The 20,048-nt window shown below is 35.5% G+C and overlaps 1 long non-coding RNA gene across 1 annotated transcript in view; it reads right to left on the reverse strand.

Moving 5' to 3' along the window:
- Positions 1-729: 729 nt before the first annotated feature.
- LOC126001992 (uncharacterized) overlaps positions 730-20,048 on the reverse strand; it is a 139,255-nt gene continuing 119,936 nt past the window's right edge. Inside the window, exon 3 of the long non-coding RNA XR_007492882.1 lies at positions 730-877. This is a non-coding gene — a long non-coding RNA (uncharacterized LOC126001992). The remainder of the gene's footprint in view (positions 878-20,048) is intronic.

A 20,048-nucleotide genomic window follows, 5' to 3' on the forward strand; every position in this document is an offset into this window, starting at 1 on the left:
CTTCCTTCACCTCTGAAACAATAGAGTTCACCTTGGTGGGAACCACCTTCCTAAATTTTTTCTACTTCTTAGTTTCCCTTGTTTTACATTTGAGGTTGGTTGTTAAAAGCTGCCCTGAGTGTGACCTTTTCTTTTGCAACTCAGGATTAACTTGTCATTGTAAACATCCCTTCTCTGCACCTGTGACTGACTTACCCCTATAAAACACCCTGTTTGGAAAATAAACTTGTCGCACTCTTGCCAGAAGACATGTTGACCCCACATACTCTGTGTGTTGTTTCATTACTTCATATTTCATATTTCACCACCCATGCTATCCACTCTCCCAAAAGTGGATTCACCGAAATCTCACTAATGGCTGTAGGACAGAAAGAAGTCTCCTACAGTGCTACAAGACCTGAGTATATCATTGAATTCTTGGGCCTTTGTACTAAACTGAATTACTGGTGGGTTCTCTGGGCCTTTTCATCCTCCCCGGCACAGTTTTGGGAGCCTGAACCCACCACCCACAAAGAATAGTTATATGCAAACATTATTAATATTGATACTGAATTTTAAAGAGATATTAAATAAAAAGAAAATACCAAAAACCGTTATTAGCAGTATCTATTCTTCAACTCTTATTTTCAGTTACCGAACACTTACTGATATTTTCTGCACTCAAAGTATCTGGAACTGTCTGATGTTAGAATGGCCCAGAGAGGCCTTTGGGATGCTGGTAGTCTCTGATTTGCACAACTCTTCCCATGAAGAAATTTTTTCTGTTGTGTTTTGGGAGCTTCGCGGTTCCAAGAACAATCACTTCTTGGCATTATTTTACTTTTTCCTCCTTTGGAGAAGTCAGACCATCTTTTTATCCAATAAAGATTGACAGACGCTAGCAAAGAAAATATATCATATACATATAAAGATACCATATCAATATAAAGGTAGTATTGATATAGATATTTCTCTATAAATACTGTCTTAAAAATAAATTTCTTACTTTCACTTCTTAAGAACTCATTCTCACCTCCTTCCACTTAACATTGACCTCCCCTACAAATGCAATTAATTCATCACTTTTCAAACCTGTCCTGACTCAGAAAATCTCCTGAAATTGAACTGGATACAAAGACTTGGTGCTAATAAATACTTAATCTGTTCTAGAAGACTATTAAAAGGAATATGGTGATCTCTGACTGCAATATTTCTAGCTTCCAATGTGGTGTCACTGAATTGGACAAAAGATGGAAATTGGAAAAAGATGGGCTGGAATGGTAGCACAACGTGTAGGGCGTTTGCCTTGCACTTGGCAGATCTGGGAAGGACGGAGGTTCGATTTCCGGCATACCATAAGGTCCCCGAGCCTGCCAGGAGTGATTTCTGAGTGCAGAGCCAGAAGTAACCCCTGAGCGCTGCTGGGTGTGGCCCACAGCCCTCCACACCCCCAAAATTGAAGGGGCCGGAGAGATAGTACTGCGGTAGGGCGTTTGCCTTGCAAGTATGCAGCCAATCCAGGAAAGACGGTGTTTCGAATCCTGGCATTCCCCATGATCTCCCGGGCCTGCCAGGAGCAATTTCTGAGCGAGAGCAAGGAGTGACCTCTGAGCGCTGTCCGCTGTGACCCCCCCCCAAAAAAAAAATTAGAAACTGATAACTATTGGTCTTTTGAGCCAATACAGGCAGACTTGACATACCACTAGAAAGTTTACTAGACAACACTTTTTAAAATGTACTCATTACTCAATACATAACATGTTCAAAACAGAAGAATTAATTTACATGTTCCCAATAATATGTGTTGAGGCCCTCTCTTCTATGGGTTCTTGACTAGATATGGATCATATCTACCTGCAATGGATCTAGATCACCTGAGTACAAAGTCAGATGCATTGCAATATACATATCTTGAATATGAAACACTTTTGAGTTGTCTAAAAGACATAATGTGTGTTAATATTAACAATTACTACATATAAAATATAATCTTTTAAAATGATTACAATAAGTAACACCTTGTTAATCCTAACATTAATGGGATGACAATTGTTTCAATGCTAAGATTATTTTAAATGAAAGTAAAGTGTTTGAAAAATATATGCTCAAGAATAATCTTGAGTTGAAAGAAGTGGCTAAATTGTGGGAAGGAAATTGCCTGATGAGCAAATCAGAGTTCTTAGATTATATTTTTATGTTCAATATTAATAGGCTAATCATGCACAATAAATTTCCCTTTGAGACAAAATGAAGTAATTCAAAATCACTCAGAGAACTTTGATATTCATATTTTATCATTTTTAGGTAAAATTCTCTTCCCTTAAGACATTCTACCACATTTTGCTGCAAAAGGCCTTGTTTGACATCCTAGGTGATAAATCTTTGAAAGACATGGCAGGCCAGATATCTTTTAAATCCTTCACAAATCCAACGTGCAGTAATTTCTTGATTGATTGACTGATTTTAGTTACATTTGAAGGTTTCTTTTACTGAAAGCAATGATTCTCTTAATCCATAGAGTAGTTGACTTTTTTAAGCCTAAGGGTAGGATATATGATAACAAATAATTCTAATTTGCAAATTTATCTGGAAAGACATGAAGAATTTATTTGTTAATAAAAAAACAGTCTTTTTGAAAATAAGAGATGTTATGCTATTCGTATAAAAATGTATAATAGTCTACAATCATTCTGGTAATTTATTGCCATTTAACAGACTATCTCAAAACTTAATAGTGGGGGAATGGAGTCACTTGCTTTGCATGCATCTAACTCTGTTTCCATCTCTGGAACTGTATATAGTCAGTACCCTGAGCACAAAGTCAGTAGTAAACCCTGAGCATTTCTAGATTTGGCCCACATTAAAATTTTTTTAATTAATGATTTAAAGAAACCACACTCATTTCACAGAGTTAAGCTGAATAATTTTGCTTTCTGATTTCTCTCAAGAAGTTTCATTCAGCTGCCAAAAAAGTTAGTTTGACAGCTCTTGATATATTCATAGGTTCTCAAGACCTTTTTATGAAGTCTTGGCATAAGTTCCTGCCTGAGGAAGAACTCAGAGTAGCAAACTTCATACATGGTATGTTAGTAATCAACAGATGAGACACATAAAATACACTTCACTTTCTGTACCTAACTTCAGACACCAAATATATCCTTGAGTTTCAAGGGATAAGAAAATAGATTCCACATCTTCTATTTTACCTTTATTTTGTCGTTTTTGAGTCACACTTATGTTCCTGACTTAATCCTGGCTCCATGCTCAAGGACCTCTTTTGAATATACTCAGAGGACCAAAATCAGGATGGGCTTCATGCAAGGCAAGCACCTTACACACTATAATATCTTTGTGGTCCCTATCCCCTCACTTTTAAAAATCCATTCTAATAGATATGCTTGTAACACTTTTAACTGGCATTTCCTTAATGATATTAAACATTTTTCATGCACTTTTTATTGTTTGTATCATTTCTTCAATTACATTTCGATGTACTTTGCATAGTTCTAATTGAATTTTTACTATTCAGTTTGTTATATAGTGTAAATAGGTCAATTTTTGGAAAATAATCATTAAAGTGATTTCAACAAAAAAAATCATTAAATAGAAATTTTCACTGCTTTCCCTTCCCTTATGTATGGTCTCGTATTATTTCTTACTTAAGAAATTTCTTTAACTTTTTGTTTTTTGCGTGGGTCATTCCTGGTGATGCTCAGGGGTTGGTTATTCCTGGCTCTACACTCAAAAATCACTCCTTGCAGGCAGGCTTAGAGGACCATCTGGGAAGCCAGGACTTGAACCCAGATTAACTGCTTGCAAGGCAAGTGGCCTACCACTGTGCTATTTGCTCCAGCCCCTAACAATTTTTTAATAGTAAAAAGGTCTTGAGTACCTATGAGTATATCATATAAGCTCAGTTGTGTAATTTCCACTAAAAATATTTTTAGTGAACTGTTTCTGCACAACTGGTAAGGCTATTGAAGTTCCAGACACTATTGGACAGCTAAGTAGTATGGTCCTTTAAAAAAATAAATAAGAATTTCCAAGTAATTCATTATGTTTCTTTCCCAGAATATACCCAAAATAATTAAAAAATCATAGATATTTGTACATTAATGTTCATATTTATATTCACAGAAAAGCTAGATACAACCTGTGACAATCAACAGATGAACAACTAAATATAATGTAAGATATTTAAAAATAATAAATCACAATTATTATTTAGCCTTAAAAAAGAAAGGAAATTATAATGTATAGCACATCATGGATGAATCTTGAGGACCTATGCAGTAAAATAAGGTAATCACAGAAAAGACAAATATTGTATGATTCCACTCATATGAGTACTTGGCATAGTCAAATTCAGAAAGGCAGAAAATAGAATGGTCTTAACAGAAAATGAGTCAGTGAGAAATTATTGCTTAATAGTTATAGATTTTCAGTTTACAAGATGGGAAGGAAGATAAATGGTGGAAATAGTTGCACAACAGTTAGAGTGTATTCAGTTTTATTAAATTAAACTTTTAAAATAGTCAATCTGATTAATTTGTTAATATACATTAATACAATTTTTAAAAATAAGTAATTTATAATGCCAACTGTCTTACACTATATAACTTTTGCTTAATTGATTATACAACCCATATGACTTTATGTTGATTGCTCAGGTCTCTGGAAAAGTAACTATATTAGCTGTCAAGAGAAATAGTTGCCCAATATACTTCAATTTTTTAAAATCAGTGTCATGCTGGGTCTGTGAGCAAGTGATCCAGGATTTGGCAAGATTCAAACAGCAAAAGCTAAAGAGGAGCCTACCACCTGTACTGTTGCATACCACACTTTTATCTCATATGTTAACTACACAACTAATGTATGCACAAACTTACATATAGTTAACTGATTTAAGATTCAGTGTTGTATCTCTAGGTTTTAAAATATAGCATGTGAACTTATTTAACTAACTCATTTTATCATATATTCCTGTCCAGTGTTAAGTTTGAAAATAATACTAACTCATTATGTGTGTGCTATCTGAAATTAGAACTTTACATACTCAATGTTAAATAAACACATGAGAGGGGCTGAGCAATAGCACAACGGTAGGGAATTTGTCTTGCATATGGCTGCTCAGGTCAGATCTCGGTTGAATCCCATATGTCCCACATGGTCCCCCAAAGCCAGGAGCAATTTTTGAGCCAGGAGTAAGCCCTGAAAATCACTGGATGTGACCCCAAAACAAACAAAACAAAATAAAACAAACACAAACACAAAAACCCACATGAGATAATATTACTGCACAATATTTAGCAAAAAAAAGTCTGCATTCTAGGGAAAATAGACCATAGGTATCTTCCTAGGAATTCATGCAAATATTTTCTGATAACTACCATTTTTTGATTAATTAAATATGTTAGTTTTACTCAGTTCTGTGAATAAGATGTACTTCTGTACTTTAAGTATTCTGCTCATTTCTAAGGAACTCTAGCTGGATTGAGGTAGTACAATGTAGTAGAGAGGTTAAAAAGTGTTGTAGAGTAAAAATTTAACTGGAATACAGAAAAATAGAATTCTAGTCAAGTTCTAATTAGATTATAGTGTGTGTCATTAGATCACTGTTGCTTTCTGGGCCTCAGTTTCCTCTGCATTAAATTAAGGAGATTCAATTAGATCTTTTTTACTGTGTTTTTCCAAATGTCATAGTCTGAGTTCGTTTGTCCTATCAAGTTGACTGAGGAAAAGCTAAGGGACACATGCACCAAGAAAAAGAATGATTGAAAAAAATCAGAATATGAAGAATTCACTTAATGTGCTTTGGGCTGTAAGTAACAGAATTTCCAACTAAAGTGACTTGAATAATAGGAGTCTCTTATTTCATGCAACAAAAAGTTTAGATGTGGCTGTTTCAAGGTTGGTTAGCTAGTATCTTGCCAATATCAGGGCTGAGACAACTATTGTAAGATTCTCTTGGTTACTCCATCACTGTTGCTACAATTCCATGTTCTGATCCTCATAACATCTTTGAAAAGGAGGTAAGTAGGTTTTCTCATGAAGCTCTTTTTTTTCCAAGAAGGAAAATCACTAAGACCAGTACTAACTAACAATATTCGTTAGTGAATAAGTCACATATCCATTGTCACATATAGTCAGTGGCAGAGGATATGGAATTAGGATGGAAGATCTATCATGATCAGGCAATTATGATTAATCTTATGTGAATATGCTCACTTTTTATAAATCTATTTTTGCATGAGACCAAAAAGTGATGCAAATCCAATAAAATAAAATAAAATAAGCCACACTTTTATTGGATGTTTGAAAGAGGAAGAAAAAATTGGAAAGGCAGAATAAAGACCTGAAAACTGCAGAACATGAAAGAATATAACCAGGATCTATCATAAATGTATACATCTTCTAAATATATATAGCATGTAATAAAAATGTCTCTATTAAGCTGGTTTGGTATTGGAGTCATGATAGCATATGCACATAAAATATATTTCTTATTTTTATCAAACAGAATTAAGCTAGGTAAGAAAGTGTTATATAAGAACAGTACATCTCACTTTATAGCATTCTTTTTAAAGAGATTGCTTTTCTACTCTGAAAAAAAAGTCTTTTATGGCATTCTAAAGCTAGTAGGGGGCTATGGAGTAGGTGAGAGAGAAAATTTACTATGGCAAATTAAAGGCAGTTCTATAATATCAAACCAAAACCTAAAATCTCTGATGTTCAGCAACTCAGTGGTGGAAACAAAATGAACATGGGATTCTTGGGTCCTTCTTTTTGTCCATAGCAGTTCATAAAAGAATCTGGAAGCTAAGCCCAGAGACAGTATAGTGAATAGGGCACATGCTTGCATGCAGCCATAGCAAGCTTGATCTCTATAATTCCTTATGATCTCTTGAGTAATACCAGGAATGATTACTAAGTGAGAACCATGAGGAAAAGGAGGAAGAGGAGGAGGAAGAGGAGGAGAAGGTGAAGAAGGAAGAGAAGGAGGTGGAAAACGAAGAGGAAGATGAGGAAATAATGATGAAGGAGGAGGTAGAAGAAGGAGGAGGAGGAGGAGGAGAAAGAGAGGAAGAAGAAGAAGGAGGAGGAGGAGGAGAAGAAGAAGAAGAAGAAGAAGAAGAAGAAGAAGAAGAAGAAGAAGAAGAAGAAGAAGAGAAGAAGGAAGAGGAGGAGGAGGAGGAGGAAGAGACGGAGAAGGAGAAGAAGGAGGAGGAGGAGAAAGAAGAAGAAAAGGAGAGGGAGAAGGAGATGGAAAAAGAGAAAGAAGAAGAAAGAAGAAAAAGAAGAAAGAAGAAGAAAAAAGAAGAAAAAGAAGAAAGAACTAAAAATAATCTTGGAGTTGAAAAGGCAGCCTACCTAATATTTTCAAGAGTCATGTCTTTTATTTTACTTTTGTTTTACGTATTGAAGATGTAGGGTCCTTGAGTGTGGGAGTTTCAGAACCAGATCCAATACCGTAACCTATAACGAAACTGATGGCTTACATCAAGTCTTAATTCTTTTTCTACATAGTGGTAACATTAAAGAAAATGAGTACTTAAGAGTTTATCATTAAAGATCTTTCATGAACTTTTAAATTTTCATTTTGTACAAACTAGCTTAAAAGAGGGTTAAATTTAAATGTACTAATAAAGGCTGGATAGGCCTATACTTGATTCAAACTGATGGTGGTTTCATGACAGGACTGTGCTCCTCTATGATCACTTATAATAGAGTCATGATTCTTATGTGCAAATTTCTCCAGAATTTGAATATGGATTTTAGTTTGATGGAATGCAAGAAGTTTTAAGGTCCTACTAAAATTCTAAAACTAGTTAAGGCTATTACTGCTGTTACAATTCCATGTCCCCATCCTCATAACATCTTAGAAAAAATATACAGATGAAATTTGTCAGTAGTCTTATCAGTTAGAGTCCTCTCTGTCTATGAATATTACATATCTCTCAATTAATACTAAAATCCCAGTGTCAAACATAATTTTAAGGGACATTGTCATATGGATTTGAAACACTTTCTGAGACACTTTGGTTGTATAATGCAAACACTAGGATACAAATACCTATATGAAATTTTTTGTTTTGTTTTGTTTTGTTTGGGGCCCATGCCCAGTAGTGCTTGGGGCTTATCCCTGGCTCTGAAGACAAAGATTATTCATCACAAAGTTTGGGGAACCATATAAGGAGCCCAGAATTAAATCTGGGTCAGCTGCTTGAAATGTAAGTACCTTAGTATCTGTACTATCAATCCAGCTCCCTGTGTAAGATTTTTGGATAAAAAGACAATTTAGATGAATGACACATCTTCACATGTTACTTGTCTTTCTAATACAAGCACTAGAGTGGAAAAATTAACTGAATTTCTCCTCTTAATTCAACATCTTCTTTCCACCATTTGCAGATATCAAAGCAAGACAAAGGTCATTATCAGAAATGGCATAGTGGTTTTATCTGATCAGTAAAGTGCATTGCACTGATTTATAGTAAGAACATATAGTACAACCAAAAAAGAGGGCCACACTTAAAATCTGGTTTGCGATGTATCTTTCATTTCAGAAATTGACCTCCTTTCTGCCACTTAGCAAAGAAGCTACATAATTATCCTCTTAAAAGTGGGCAAGACAGGGGTAGGAGAGATTGTATGGCAGGTAGGGTGTTTGCCTTGCACTAAGCCAGCCCAAGCTTTATCCTCAGCATGCCGCTCATGAGCCCATCAGGAGTGATACCTGAGCCATGAGCATTGCTGGGTGTGGCCCAAAAAATAAATCATAAAAATGGTCAAGAAAAGTCAGTGATGTTGCATGGACAGCAAATTCCCACATTTCCTTTTAGTTGCAACCCGGTAAATCAGTCCACAACTACATGGAATAATGACAACATGCCCTTTAGGTTTGTGTGCATCCCTGGAGGACATTTTAATACGAAGTCACAGGTTTTGCACTTTGCTTAAATGAAAACACTTTTGAGAGAATTAGAAATAATTGTGTAAGGATAACAAATGTAAAGGAGGTGCTTCATAATCCAACAGGGCCATAGTTTACCTTGCGCATCAGTAAAAATGAGGGCAAGTTGGTCAGGACTGAAAACACATGCACCAAGTTCGCTACTAAAACTTCACACTTTAGCGCCTTTGTATTATTACAGGAACACAAACAAGTTTGCATGTGGAAATTCCTTGCTGTCATTCAAGTTGTTTTCAAGGGAGGTGGAAAGGATAAATGGGAGAGAGCGGGACTCCAAGGAGCACAGGAGCTTCTGTTGATAATTATAACATAAAATTTCCACAGGGTAAAGGGATGCTTAGGGAGGGAGAGTGGGGCTTAAGAGTTTTTCATTCACTGCCTTCCAGTTTGGTCACTTTTTTCTCTTTCTGAAGACTTTGAGGAGGGGGAGAAAAGGAGTTTTCCAGAGTGAGCGTCTCTGTCCTTACTCCAGCTGTGAGTCTCTCGTGGGAATAAGAGCGAGTTGGGCTCCCTCAATGAAACTCTTGGCGGGGTCGCCTGGGCGGCTGCTACTCAAGTTCTTGCAGTGAGCTCAGACAGTTTCTAACTGAAATGCTTTCCGGATGGAGAAATCCAGGAGGGAGTTTTTAGTCGTAAAACTTTTATTCGTTAAGCACAAATGAATACTAATCGAAAAAATCTCTTTAGCAAATATTTGGAAAAGAATAACGGAGGTGTGTTTTTTGTTTTGTTTTGTTTTAATTGTTAAAATGCTTCCCACTCCTCTCCCCCTGAAAAGAAAAAAAAAGAAAAAAGAAAAGTGGGGTGTGGGTGTGGGGCAGAACAGAGCAAAGGAGGAAAGTGGCTTCAGCTCAGTGAAACACTAAAAAATGCACACGAATCAATTATGAAAAAGAGAAGTTCCCTTTCAATGAGGAAAAGCTGATTGGAATTAAGATAGGCTTTGTTCCTATGTGCAAGGTACAAGGAGGGGACTTTTCAGCGGAACAGAAAAGGGGGATTTGGGACTGTTTGGCTGCTTAATGCCATAGTGCTTCAGAGCCCATGTGAAAATTTGCTGCTGGCTATTAATCATCATTGTGCCCCTGCAAAGAAGCTGTTACAATGATGACTATATGTCATTATATTCCCACTGTAAGTAACGAATCAGAGAGCTGGGAAAGTTGGATAAGAGCGGCTGGCAAACTTTTAAGCGGTCGAATCTATTTAAATAAATTTACATCACATTTGCTACTTTCTCTGGTATGGGAATCATACTTTAAAATGAAACAATATGCCGTGTTCATGGGGCCTGGTCTTTTATTCCCCTGTCTCTGAGCCTACTTTCCAGGTCAGCCTTTGCCAGCGCTGACAGCACGCTTTTCTCATAGCCTCTCCTTCTCATAGCCTTTGGTTGCTTTCAAGTTCAATTTAGCACAATAAAGTTGTTATGCATGACAGTTTGGAGAGCAGAATAGGTGGTGTCTGAGCCCGCTGTGTCGCTACAAAGTGGGTCCATTCTCTGTGGGCCAGCTCAGTTACTGGAGACTTACTGGTGGGATACAGCCATGGACTTCCAGACGTTCCCATCCTGACGAAAACAATTAGCTTCAAACTGCACGAAGCCGCGGGGTCAGCTTCTCTTTGACTGCGACTGCGCCATTTAATATGCTGCAGTGGACTTCAAATTTATGTTGATTTATCCTATTGGGCTCCTCTTTTATGTGCTTTATTTACAGATGTGTAAAGAACAGGGAAAGTTGGAGTCTCACATGCTTCAAGAGTTTTATTAGAAACCCAAAACCATTGTTTTATGTTTATTTGATCAAGAAATAGAGTTGAAACGTGTCAGACTTAATTCCATTAGGCTGAACTACCCAGAACAGAGCCCTGGGGTTTGGAAGACAGGATCTGAAAGGAAGTGTCTCCTTGGCTAAGCATCATCAACAAGCCAAACAACAAACAACCACTGATGTCAGGAGAGTTTTCTATTGTGAGGGCTTACCATTCCAAAATGCAGCTCTGACCTAAAAGTGACAGAGCTTTTAATAGAAGCAAATTGTAGTTTTCCAATCACCACAGGTTACCAAGTCTGCTTGTGTATGTGCATATGGATGAATCAGATCAATTAAGAGTTTGACGTTCACTGAAATTTACCCAAGGGCTTACATTCCTCAGAACTATGATACAGCAATGGGTTGCCCCCAAACGACTAAGCTTTCCATTTGGACACTAGAAAACTGTCTTTGCAAAGAATACAACCTCTTCCCTTTCTAACTGAAGAGAATCATGTAGCAACGCAAATGAGCCATATTTCGAATTTTACCATCTGAGTTGGCGTGATATCTGCAGTCTCTGAGCTCTTCTAGTGAAATAAATCACCATGTCTGATTTCTGATCTGATATCCTGATATTACAGGATATGGCCATCGATAACTCTCCGTCTGGATTAGAAATGAAAGGAAAGCCTAATTTCAAAAGCATATTTCATCTTCTTAAAGTTTACTACTTCTCTGTAAGCTATTTGTTACATTTCTTTTTAAAACGAAAAGGGTAGAAAAATATTGCTAGGCATGCAACATGTTGGTTAGACTGCATTTTAGGAGCAAACATTAAAGGGCAATATGTTGGTATAACTGCATATTAGGAGCAAACAGCAAAATTAAAATTACATATGAGGAGGACTTATACATAATAATTTTTGTCTGATATATAATTTAATGTAATTTTAAGATGATTTTGACCAAGTCACCTCATGATATATCCCTACTTTCAGCAAGGCTTGAGAAGGAAGGTCAATTGCTTGCTCTGGTCTCTGTTCCTCTACTATTATTTTAATATAATTTGGTGTCATTTGCAGTAAGACATTTTAAAGGCTCCTATTCAGATAGTTTTTTTGGAAATAGAGCTGGACAAACAAAGAAAGAAAGATTATGAGAGAAAATCAGTATGTCTGTAACAAAAGCGTTACACTCATCTTAATTTTAAGATAAAGTAACTTCCTTTACTATGCAAATGGGCAACACTCCAAAAATTAACCAAGATTTTAAAGTGATAATTTTTCTTTGAAAGCCCTTCATTTTTCTCGAAAAAACATGTTATATTTTTAAATTCTTGCATAAAAATAGTAAGAGGATAGTTAGATGTTAAGTGGGAAAGGTACATCTAGAAGTTTACATACATATACACACAGAGGAACACAGTGTTCAGAGAAATATACTATGATACAGTTAATAAAATTTAGAAAACATTGTCTTATCGGGAACTTGGCAGTAAGGAGTAACCTTACTATTATGATTTATTTCTTCATCTCAGAAGAAATTTTCTAGGAAAAGGCCCTTAAATTTATTAAAATAAGTAAGAGATTATTTTGAAGGTAGTCTTGAAGGGTTATGTCATATTGATTTAATGTAATATTTACAAAGCCCCAGAATTTTAGATAAAACTTATATTTATAATCTTTACTTGAGGAAAATTTCAATTGAAAATGAATAGACATATCAAATTTACTTGTTAGTGAAGTTGCTTCTATTAAGTTGATAGGGAAAATGGTACATCTTTATCTCTAGGCACAAAAAAAAAGAAGAAAAGACAAAATTAAAAGCTCATAGGGAGTGAATTTTAACAGAAATAATGAGGAGTGAATTTTAAATGCAGTGAGGAAATGTTGGAGAAAGAAGGAAAGAGGAAAGAAGAGTAGGAGAGAAGTAAAAGCAGTATTCACCATTTATGACATTAACCAAATGTTGCCTAAGTCCATGATTAAAATAGGCAATTAAAATAATATAAGCTTCAGGAAAATACAGTATAAAATTTTAAATTGAATTTTTTCATTTACTTGTTTTTTAGCCTCAGGTAAGTTTCTTTTTATATCCTGGACCTTGCTTCCCATTAATAATAAATAATAATAACCCCCTAACAGAAAGGATTGTTATGGAAATTGAATAGTATTGGTATCCAAACAATATTTGGGATGTAATAGATCATATAAATATTTACTACCTTTACCATCTAAAATTTGTGTTAAAGCTATTACAACTTTTATTCAGATGCTCAGGAACTATTGCCTGGGCAATTCTATGGGGTGATTTCCAGTGATATTTGGTGGACATTGTGCTGCTGAGGATCAAATCCATGCCTCTAGCAGACAAAGCACATGCTTCAGTTCTGTGCACTATTTTTCTAGTGCAAGCAAATGTCTTATTTTTGTTGTTGCTGAGTTTTTTAAATAAATATTTTAATTGAAGCAGTATGAGATACGGTTGAGTTTCAGTCATATAATGTCCAAGACCCATCCCCTCACTAGTGCATATTTCCCACCAACAATGTCCCCAGTTTTCCTCCTATCCTCCCCTCTGCCTTCCTCTATGAACAGATTTTTCTTTTCCTCCTCCCCTTCCTCCTTCCTCCTTCTCCTTCTATCTTCCTCCTTCTCTTCTTTCTTTCTCTATTTTTCTTCTTTCTCTTTTCCTTTTCTTCTCTTCTCTTTTCTCTCTTACTTTTCTTCCTCTACATTTTCTTCTTCTTCATCTTTCTCTTCTTCCTTTTCCTTTTCTCTTCTTTGTCTTCTTTATCTTCTTCCTCTTCCCATCTGTCTTCCTTTTTCTCTTTTAGACCCTCTGATTTGCAATGTTGTTATTAAAGGGATATCATTTGCCTCCTTTTAGTACCCAGTTCTTGTCCAGAGTGATCATTCCCAGTGATCTCTTCACTGACCTAACCTCTCTTCCCCATCCATGGTAGGAAGCTTGCCTCAAAATCCAACCATCATATAAGTCTCATACTCAAATTTCTCTTTTAGTCAATAATACATTAAAATTCCTGGTACATCTTAGCAGTACATCTTATTCAACTGATTCTGAAAGATTTGGTGCTGAGAAAATCTATACCATGTGACTAGTTATTTGGTTGTAAGCAGCTTTAACTTATGTTACTTTGTCACTGAAGTAGTTAATGAAGACTTAGGGAAAGGTTGATCAATAACACTGCAATAGTATCTTCCCTTATGTGGATATGGGTTTAAAGAGACAATTTCATGATAACTATAAGATAATCTCTGTGAAAGGTCTCCCAGGGTCTTAGCTAGAAATCTGGGATGTCAAATGTAAAGAGACCTTTGACATTCTAAGGATTCTAAATGGTTATTATTATTGCTCCCAAAATAGTATCTTTAGAGGAATAATACTTCAGTGTTCATATAAGAAATAAGCAAATTCATTGGTCTAACAGTCATTTCTTTATAAATCAGATTCTTAGCAGTAGAGAATAATGCTTCCCAAGTATCAAGTTCTCATTCTTGTAAAAAAAAAAGTCATGGAACCATTGATGAGTTTGACAGTGTGTTGGGGCATGAGGTAAAAGTGTCTTTTTATACAGTATCTGAACTTGACTTCATCAATATACTGCTTGAACCTATTAATGAAAAGTTAAGAAAGGGCAAATGTTCAGAAGAATATGTTCCATTTCTTTTATTATACTGCAAGTGTTCTAGGTACCAGGAATAATCTTGACCAAATTGGTCAAAATTATTTTTCAGTATGCTGCTTGATGGTAATTAAATTCTTATATTAGAGATAGCTTTATTTTATACCACTACAATATATTTTGAAGAACAAATCAGATATATTTAATAAAATACTATATCAAATTGCAAAATAAATTTTAATTCTATATGCTAGGAATGCCACATATGGTGGAAACATTAAAAATCATATTTTTACTAAATTTAGTACATGGGCATACTAGTTATTTTCTCCCCAATCTATTTTTTTAAATAATTTTTGGGGTCACACCTGGCAGTGCTCAGTGTTCCTCCTGGCTCTACTCTCAGAAATCGCTCCTGGCAGGCTCTGGGGACCATATGGGATGCTGGGATTCGAACCACCATCCTTCTGCATGAAAGGCAAACGCCTTACCTCCATGCTATCTCTCCGGCTCCTCAATCTATTATTTTAATGTGAGTTGATTGCATTCCTTAATGAGGTGGGGTTGGGGTAAAAGTTTATCTTAGGGTTTTGTATATTTAATCAATGTAAAACATCAACCAGTCTTCCAACTTGCTTTTTAAAACAAAAAGATATGATGGAAATTAAATTTTGCCTATTTTTCTGCCTTTTAACTATTAAATAGGATACATTCTCCTATATCTCTTCATCATTTGGTTGATTTTTTTGAAGCCCAATGAATATTGAATTAAATTTATACATGTTAAGTGGCTATATGCACAATGTACAATCTTTAAACATTTTTTGTTTTTATTGGCAAGCTGTTAATAAAGAAACATATGTGCTATTTTATATATCCACATGCTTTACTACCATTTTTTTCGATAAGCACCATAACTTAAGTTGTCTTCCACACAAAGTTCTGGCAAGCTTCAATAGATTCATTAGTGGGTTTTTCTTTACAACCAACGAAGCTCAAAGAGCTCCTAACAATGGAGCTAATCACTGCCTCTTCCCTGACCCAAGCTTAGGTTTTTCCCTCCTTTCACTCCAGACTCTTATTTCATTTCTGAGCAATTGGATTTCCGTGGCACTCCCAGAACAAATAAATATCTCCCTTTCCCCCTGCTTACATCTTTTGTGTATATTTTTTCTATACGACTGCCCATATTTAAGCTAGTGTGGTAATGGCAGGGTTCTTCAGGTAATCTTTCATTGGACATAAATGGTGTAGCATTAAAATGCAGATAATGTTACCTCAATTAGAGAATGCTGTGCAAAACTTGAAAAAGACGTAGCTAAATGTTTGGACTAAACAAGTAAGTCTATGTTGTTAAGAGTGGGGCTGGGCAAGTTGCATTTTCAATAGATCCCTTAATGAATAAATGTTAGACTGTATCAACAGTCCTGAACAGGCTTGTGGTTTGTGTGTGCATGAAGTGTAATGGTATCAATTGACTGGCTCTTTGTGGTTGCTATAAAGTACTCTTGAATGTGTCAATGGAGAGAAGGCCTGCAGACAATGAAGCCATGACAGCTGAATGTCAGCAGCGACCTTGAACCTAAACTGGTTTCACCATTCCAGTGACTCCAGCTACAGTGAAGACATGCACTGGAGCCGGACCTTCGGCATTGCCTGTCATTTTCAGTGTTCAGATTCCAAGCACTTAAGTGACAATTTCACTACATAGCTAGACCCTGCTAATATGCATCAGTGAACGTTCACTTATTAGTGATGGGGCTAACGATATGTTCAGCATTTTAATCAGACTTGCATTGGCATTTAAAAATACAAAAACATTAAGCAAAACAAAGCATCATCATAGACTAAAGGTTTCATAGACGCAAAGTCATCCAGAAAAGATACTCAAAACATGTCATTTCTTTAGCCACAAATTCTTTTATATCGATCTTGTATTACATAGCATTACCATACATACATTACTGCACTCTTTATTGCTGCAAATAGCACATAATTAGTTAATTAAAATATGGCATCAAAGAATAATTAATATTTGTAATGCACTATTTCTTTAATGAAAAACAAGAGAATTCTTCTAAAGGTCACATTTACAGATTAAATGTGTCTTTAACATAAATGGAATGCTATTAAGTGAGGCTCAATATTCAAGAGAGAACTACAAAGCCTTTTGTGGCAAAACACTATTAATGAATTCAAGAAACTGAATTCCTTTCTAACCTTGCTCAAGAGTTGAGCAAGGTTAGAAACCCAACCTAACTGAATGTTCTTAATATGTGCACTGTCCTCTGCCAAGAATTAAGAGGAAAGAAGGTAGGAAGGAAGGAAGGAAGGAAGGAAGGAAGGAAGGAAGGAAGGAAGGAAGGAAGGAAGGAAGGAAGGAAGGAAGGAAGGAAGGAAGGAAGGAAGGAAGGAAGGAAGGAAGGAGAAAGGAAGGAGGGAGGGAAGAAAGGAAGGAAGGAAGGGAGGGAGGGAGGGAAGGAAGGAAGGAAGGAAGGAAGGAAGAAAGGAAGGAAGGAAGAAAGGAAGGAAGAGTTGGAGGGAGGGAAGGTGGGAGAAAGAGAATTAAGGAGGGAGGGAGAGAGAAAGGAAGGGAGGGAGGAGAGAGGTAGGGAGGGAGGACGGGCGGAGAGATGGAGGGAGGAGAAATGGAGGAAGGAAGAGAGGGAAGGAGAGAACAAGGGAGGAGGAAGGTATGGAGGGCGAAAAAGAGGGAGGAGAAAGGAAGGAAGAGAGGGAGGGAGGAGAAAGAAAGGAAGTGAAGGAGGGAGAGGGGAGAAAGGGAGGGAGGAAGAAGGAAGGAAGGGAGGGAGGAAGGGAGAAAGGGAGGAAGGAAAAGAAAACAAAAAGGGAGGAAGGGAGGAAGGGAGGAAAGAATAAGTAAGGGAGGAAGGGAGGGAGGAAGGGAGGGAGGAAAAAGAAAACAAGAAGGGAGGAAGGGAGGAAGGGAGGGGGGAAGGGAGAGAGGGAGAAAAGGAAAGAGGGAGTTAGAAAGTTAGGAAAAGGGAAGGAAAGAAAGTGGGTGAAGAGAAGGAAAGTCTGCAGGACCGAAAAAGGGAGGGAAGAAAGGCAAGGGTAGAGTATGGAAAGATGTAGGAAAAAAAGAGATTTTGAATGGTGAGAAAGAGATAACCATGGCTAGGCATCAGAGAATAGTAATACCAAAATTTTACATCAATGTATTGCAGGAAGATTTACTTATTTTCAATATTAAATACTTATATAAAATAAAAAATATAAACTGATTCTAAAGAAAGAGAAAAATTGCTTAAAGAGAACAAAATAAAAAACCTTAAGTTTAAAGATATAAAGAATTATAAATAAAATTTGATATATAAATGTCACTGTGGATTGATAAAAGGTATGACACAGGCATTTCATTTAGCCAACACATATCTATATCCAACTCATCAGTAAAACTTGTGTGATATATTTTTCAGAGTAAATGCAAGTGCTATCCTCAAGTCACTGTTAGACAAATCAAGCCCTTATATACTTAATATTTAAATAATAAATTATCTGACCAAATTTATCTTTTATGTTCCCTACAAGATTAGAGGAAAAACAGTAACTGTGAAGGAGATATATGTACCTTTCCTTGAAAAAGCTAGTGCTGGCAAAGAATTTTCAATGCATTCATAAAAGTGAAGTGGTTGTGCATGTCTCTTAAAATATGGTTTTAAATGTCTTAAAAATAAACATGCTACTTGGGAAATGTTTATTATCCCAAATTGTTGTTGAATATAAAGTTTATTATTATTTAGTAAACTAATTTATGAAAGTAAATTTTATGATATATGGTATTATAGAAACAAAGGTAAATAACTATAACATCTAGTTTTCATATTATAGCTAAAATGTTCCCTATGTAAAATGAATATTGTAAATACAATTAAGATATTCAAAACACTAACACTTTTATAACACACCTAAATTCACCAAAGATAAGAAATGGGCAAAATCAAATTTAGAGATTTTGACCTGTAAGTGTAATGAGAAAATCAAGGAAAAAGAAATATTTCACTTGCATTGAATTTTTATGTACTTGCTGTTTCCTAGAAGAAAAATGAGTAAATCTTTTGTTAATGTTTCTAGATGTATTGGCATTGAGATTCAACATAAAATTTTTACATTAGTAATACTTCTCAGTGGTTGACATATTAGTTGCCAAAAGTGAAAAAAATCGCTTCATATTTTTATACCAAAAAGAGGATATTAACATCAATCATTTTTATTTAGGGTCATTGAGATTTATGTGAATCATATTCACTGGAAAAATATCATTTAGGATGTTTTATATTTATTTTGTCACTTCAAATGTATACAGACATGGTATAATTTTTATGAATGCCAGAAAGTTCAAGAAAGCCCACTGATGGCATCTTTTATTATGATGCATTTCTGCTAACTTTTTCTTGATATCAGACTTAACTTTGCCTTATGGAAGAACTTTACAGAAGACTAGTTCTAAATTTTAAAATAGCTTATGGCAGGAATAAACATCTATTGTTGATATTGAACTTATTTTAAAGAGAAATGGAGATTCTCAGAAGAATATTATTTCCCTGTGCATTTGTAGGATATGGAACTTAAGTTTAAGTACAAAAGTAGTCAGACATAAAATTCAAATGAACAGGTCAACACTATGCCTACAGATGGGGCACTCATCATCATTGCTCCACACAATTAAACAATATTGACTAAACTCAACCCATGTGCCATGTCTAAAAATAATGCCCTTCTTTATGAAATGGTCAAAGGACATCTTTAGTAAACATCTGTGTTGTTTTATAAAACATTCTAAAATTATGTCTGTACTCTGAAGAAATCTTAGACTATTACATGAGATAATTATCTGACTGTCCCAAATTATGGTGAAAAAATATTATACTAGAGACACATATTCTTACATATTTGTTCATCTACATTAAATTACATGCCATAAAAGTGTATATCAAATTGGGGCTGAGTTATATAGCACAGCGGTAGGATGTTTGCCTTGCACGAGGTCCATCCAGGATGGACCTTGGTTCAATCCCCAGCATCCCATATGATCTCCCAAGCCAGGAGCAATTTCTGAGCATATAGCCAGTAGTAATCCCTGAATGTCACCAGGTGTGGCCCCCAAAACAAACAAACAAACAAACAAAAAGAAGTATGCATGAAGTAGATTTTCTTCAGAGTTTTTGCATATAAGATGATTATTTTGGCACTTTATATTATATGTTATATATAATAAACTTTATATTATATATATAGCACATTATATCTGGCACTTTCTTAAATACCCTTAAACTTTTTGTTCTCAGAAAAAACGAGAAGAATGGCAGCAAGGTTAACTTATAATTGCTTATTTTCAAATATCAATTAGATGCATACTTTGAATTCACCTTTATTTGTATTTAGTTCAAATATAATTAGTCTATTATGTCAGGTTTTGCGAATATAAAAAGTAGGGAAAAATGTAGAATTTATGGGTCTCCTGTCAAATCTCAGAGACCATCTTTATTGCCAGGGATAAAACTGGGGTGACAACTTATAAGGCAAATATCTTATTCCCTGTACTATCTTATTGGACCAAAAGCTCAGATTTCTCATAGTGAGTTAAACATGAGATTCTAGCTGAGATTCAAGCAGCATACCAAAATTTCCAGAGTTTAAAGAAACTCTGTGTCCCCCTTGTCTGTTCTCC

Source organism: Suncus etruscus, chromosome 2 (assembly GCF_024139225.1).
Source record: "Suncus etruscus isolate mSunEtr1 chromosome 2, mSunEtr1.pri.cur, whole genome shotgun sequence".
In the NCBI taxonomy this organism is placed as follows: domain Eukaryota; kingdom Metazoa; phylum Chordata; class Mammalia; order Eulipotyphla; family Soricidae; genus Suncus; species Suncus etruscus.